General features: G+C 36.3%; 1 non-coding gene across 1 annotated transcript; it reads left to right on the top strand.

The window, feature by feature from the left end:
- The first annotated feature begins 2588 nt into the window (after positions 1–2588).
- On the top strand, positions 2589–2673 carry TRNAQ-UUG (transfer RNA glutamine (anticodon UUG)). The gene has a single exon. It is a non-coding gene; the product is annotated as a tRNA-Gln (tRNA).
- Positions 2674–5583: the final 2910 nt, after the last annotated feature.

Here is a 5583-nt window from a genome sequence, read left to right as displayed (position 1 = left end):
CTGACCTGTCCAATATAAAAGCTGAAGCCACCAGAGGTGGAGAAGGATATGAATGTGTGGAATGAAAACAAGGAAAGATTGCTATGAGTATCCAGGAATGTGCTACAAGACTAAGATCTGTACACCTGCCAACGATAGCAACACTAAGACATCACAGATGACAAAGTGTGACGGCGCGAAGTTGGATGAGAAAACACTCTGGAAAAAACAATGGCGACCAATATCTATACTATCTCCAGGCTCTGAGTATGTGAGCCTTTAGAGGAAATATAAATTCTTTTGCTTCAGCATTAATAAATGTATGTTAGTATTACTGTTATTGCCATTGCAGTTGTCCCTTTTTCTCTGTGCCTAACACTACATGATGTTATTAAAGAGGAACCACAGTGATTCCGTTTTATTTCATGCTGAGTTTGTGTCCACAAACTTCAGTAGGCATCTGTGTTAGTTTCCTAGAGCCCCAAAACAAATCATATAAACAGGATGTCTTAAAACAAAAGGAATGGATTCCATCACAATTTAGAGACCAGAAGTCTGAAATCAGTGTCCTCAAGGTGGGATCCTCCTGGTGCCTTGAAGAAAACAATCTTCCCATGCTTCTCTTCTAGCTTCTGGTACTTGCTTGAAATCCTTGGAGTTTCTTGCCTTGTAGATACATCACTGCAGTCTCTGCCTGCAATTCATATTGTCTGCCCTGTGCTTCTGTGGATCTCTGTGTGTCCTTTTCTGCCTCTTATAAGGAGACTCTCAATGCATTTAGAACAAACCTTAAACCAGAATAATCTTATCCTGATCCTTATGTTAACTAATATAATAATTCAAAGACACTATTTCCAAATGGAGTCACTTCTGAGGTTCTGAGTACACATGAATTTTCGGAAGACATTATTCAACACATGCACTCTGTCCTCTCACTGAGACAAGGATGTTTGGCATCCTAATAACTCATTAGCCACTGTGTGCTTGCTATAGCATAGCAGGTGACAAGCTCGGCAGGCAACAATTGCAGGGATGCCAGAGTAACTTAAAATATTTTTTAACTATATAATATACTTGATTACTTGCTGCTTATAAAGATTGCTGATTAGTTTTAGTGAATACATTTTTAGCGTGTAATATTATATACTTAAAGAAAATTATTTTCTTCTAAACAAATTGAAATGTTAAGTAGAGAAAGATACTACCCTTGGGGTGCCTGTGTGGCTCAGCCACTTACGCGTCGGACTTCGGCTCAGGTCATAATCTCATGGTCCGTGAGTTCAAGCCCCAGTTCAGGTTCTTGCTGTCAGTTCAGAGCCTGGAGCCTGCTTCAGATTTTGTGTCTCCCCCTCTCTCTTCCCCTTCCCCACTCATGCTCTGTCTCTCTCTGTCTCTCAAAAAATGAATAAATATTAAAAATTTTAAGTAAACATATCGAAAACAGATGGGTATTTGAGTAACTATTTTAGGTATGACTGAGCTCAAAGTAATTCTAAGAAGAAAAAGAAAAAAGAAAATAGGCAGGACAAGCCATGGATGCCCATCAGGGTGCTACAGAAAATGGTGAAAAGCATTAATTGAAATTTCACATTCCTATGGTAGTGAAGACATTTTATGATGGGTCTGAGAAGAAATAATTCAAGACACAGCTGAATATGACTGGAAAAATATCAAAAAGGAAAACTGTTGCTAGATAAATAGGAGAAGAAAGATCAGTAAGGAACAGGAAAAAAAGTGGCAGCTTGATAGATACATATCGATAAAATTGCATTTTTTATTTGAAAAAGGGTATTTCAGAATGTACATAGATTATGAATTGAATTCTTAATGAATATTGAAATAACAAACTTTTGTGTTAGGGATGTTCCAGAAATTTTAGATTTTTCCCAAATGGAAAATATATTCTATTTAGGTACTACTATTTTCCAAGTGACAGCTAATACATATAAGACATAACTACAGTGACCCCCAACTTTAGGAAAGTGTGGGAAGTTGTCTGAAAAAAGAATTCTGTGAAATATCAAGGAATGATGATGAGGCTTGATGATATAGACTGGATCAAATACTCAGGAAATTTCTGTTATTGTGAGGGAAGTGTGATTGATAGCTTGTCTAGTTTAATAGTGAGTCGGTGCTTGCTGTGTAGGAGCCTTAACAAGTAGCAATAAAGCTTTTAGCTCAATGTTTCCTGTAGTTAATTTTCTAACTTATTCTACATACTTTATGTTTACTAATTTTATGTTCCTTACCCTATTGAAATTTGGTTGGAAAATAATCAATCAATAAAGTTATTTATATTTGGAAGCAACCCAAAAGTCCAGCCATAGATGAAAAGATAAAGAAAATGTAGTATATACATACCATGGAATATTATTTAGCCTTAAACAAGAAAGAAGTTCTATCATTTGCAACGACATAGATGAACTTAGGGAACATTACACTAAGTGAAATAAGCCAGTCACAGGAGGACAAATACTACATGATTCCAGTTACATGAGATATCTGAAATAGTCAAACTTACAAAGAGAATAGAATGGTGGTTGTTACGAGCTGGGAGATGGGGGGATGAGGAATAGTTGCTCAATGGGTATAAAGGTGTAGTTAGGGGCGCCTGGGTGGCTCAGTCGGTTAAGCGTCTGACTTTGGCTCAGGTCATGATCTCACGGTTCGTGGGTTCGAGCCCCACGTCGGGCTCTGTGCTGACAGCTTGGAGCCTGGAGCCTGCTTCTGATTCTGATTCTGTGTCTCCGTCTCTCTCTGCCCCTCTCCTGCTCATGCTGTCTCTCTCTGTTTCTCAAAAATAAATAAATGTAGAAAAAAAATTAAAAAAAAAATAAAGGTGTAGTTATGCAAAATGAGTACATTCTAACTATCTGCTTTATATCATAATTCATGTATGTAACAACTTGATATTATGCATACTAAAATATATTAAGGATAGTTCTCATTTTAAGTGTTCTTACCACAAAAGGAAACAATCAAACAAACAAAAACAAGCAGAAAAACCCACAAAAGAACACAAATTTTGGAGGTGATCAATATGTTTAGTACTTTGATTGTGGAAATGGTATTATGGATGTACACATATGTTGAAACTCATCAATATGTGTACATTAAATGTGTGTATTTTGGGAAATGTTTTTTATGTTTATTTATTTTTGAGAGACAGAGCATGAGAGGAGGAGGGAAAGAGAGAGGAGACACAGAATCTGAAGCAGGCTCCAGGCTCTGAGCAGTCGGCACAGAGCCCAACATGGGGCTTGGACTCATGAGCTGTGAGATCATGACCTAAGCCAAAGTCGGACATTTAACCTACTGAGCCACCCAGGCACCACTGCACATATTTTTTAAAACTAAGAATAAATTCTGACTACGCTATACCTTACCATACTAAAATATTGATATTTATTGCACACAGAACATATTTAATGAGAGTAAGTCCAGTTCTGAAAAATCAAAAGTACAAAGAGTAAAGAGGGCCATCATAAATGGTTAGCCATTGAGCAGCATCTAGGCTCATGTTTCCTGAAGATTTTATTCCTTTAGGGTAGCTACCTAGTGGTACACAAGACTGAACAGCTGTGGGAAGAAGAAAGGGGAAACGGCCACATGCTTTCAATCAAACAAGGTAGTTCATGCCATACTAGAGAATTCCAGAGCAACTCTGTTAAGAAGGTGATAAACACTGTCCAGGATGAATAGGTAGTCAGAAAAGGCCCTGCTTTTAAGCGGCACAAACAGGAGTTGCCCCCACAAATGTTAACATTCACTGATAACAAACTGCTCTACGTGCCATGTCAAACCCAATGGTTTTTTCTCACTCCTTGTTTTCCTTGGTCTCTTATATGGTCATGGAACTTCTCACAGCTCCCAACTTTCTCAGAAATCTGTCCACTCTTGTAGTTTAAAGGAATTCACTGACTTTTTTTTTTTTTGTAAGATTTTAAAGTAATCGCCACACCCAGTGTGGGTCTCAGACTCACAACTCCAAGATCAAGAGTCACGTGCTCTACCGACTGAGCCAGCCAGGTGCCCCAGAATTCACTAATATTTAGTATAGTCTATGAGGATGCAAAATAAAGGAACTTTGTTGTCACTACGACATTTATTTGTGAAAGTGTGTGTATAACTCATTTCTCTGTCTTTGGTGTGATGCTAAGGAGGAATATAACACTTGATCCAAATTAAATATTTGACCTCATGTTTGAAAATCACATTGTTGGAACATTTGAAATGCTTTTAATACTTCTGTCTCAATTTCAAATCCAGATTTTTATCTTACTGATACAATGGAAGAGGAAAACTTACATGGTGCCAGTGATGAGAAATTATGGAATCTGACAGATTAAATGCAGTATTCTTTTCACCAGCATAGTCTTCTGTTGACATCATGGCTAGTAGATAATAGCAGGTCTTCAGTAATCTGAATTTCAAAGATATTTTGATTAGGAATGATCTCAGCAAGAAACAGAGTTCACCCAATGATTCATACAAAGATACTTTGATAAAGGAACTACTCCCTGATGGATGTGATTCCCTAATCTAGGTTATAACACCCTTGAAAATAACTTGGATCTAGCAAAAATGATTCTTTTTTATTTTTTCAGTTTAGAAGCCAGACTTTTTGGTAACTATTGTAACTTAAGTCTAGAATAACTGTTTCAGAGCTCTTCAGGAGAATCATCTGTAAAACATTAAAATAATTGACATGCATATAGTCCATCATAGACCTGCTGAATTTGAATCTCTGCAATGAGCAGCCTGATGGAAATCCAGGGTTGGGAACCTGTGTTCTAGGAAGTGTTTATACCAAAAGTGAGGGGAAACTGGGCCCTGAATTATCGAAAAATAGAAAAAAAATTTAGAAGACAAAGCATCAAAATTAGAAATCAAATTTATTTTATTACCCTTTAAAAATACATGCATCTCTTAGTATAACATTAATATTTCATATATTTGTTTATTTATTTAATATTTTTAATTATCAAATACATACTAAGTTTGTTATACATTGGAGATACAAAGGTTAAAGAAATTCTTCCTGCCTTGATGAAATTCACAGTCTGGCAGAAGGATTATTCAATGCCATCTTTTTAATCATAAATTAATCTGTGGGATAGCATAATAAAAACTGGTAAGTCACACTAAAGTATTCTAAATTGTAATGGCCTAGTATTTGGGCATGTTTTCTATTTGTTGTCCTTTGAGGCATAATAAGTCAGGTACAGAGAATCTTAAAATATCATTATCTTTTCTTCCAACCACCTAAATATTATTTTTGACATGGAATCCATAATTTTACATTTCTGGAAGAAAACAAAACAAAACATTGCATTCTACAGAATTTTGATCCTTTAAGTGTCCTTTCTGATAAGAAGTCATACCGTCTCTGACAGTTTAATTCCTTCTCTTTTTAGAAATATTCGGTCCTTTGTCTTTAGTGTTTTTTGTCCATATTTCCAGGTTTGAAATGGTTAGCTTAGATGACCAGAATTTGACCTCCAGTTTAATGGGAAAGTATGTTCACATCTGAGACTGAGTCAGTCAAATTCAAATACGAAGAAGGTACTGTCAGTCTAAATATGTGACATATCACTAACGATC

The sequence above is a fragment of the Panthera pardus genome, unplaced genomic scaffold (genome assembly GCF_024362965.1).
Source record: "Panthera pardus isolate Hobbes unplaced genomic scaffold, ASM2436296v1 HiC_scaffold_13, whole genome shotgun sequence".
NCBI lineage: Eukaryota > Metazoa > Chordata > Mammalia > Carnivora > Felidae > Panthera > Panthera pardus.
The sequence above is the reverse complement of the archived record's forward strand: the minus strand, read 5'-3'. Positions and strand labels throughout refer to the sequence as shown.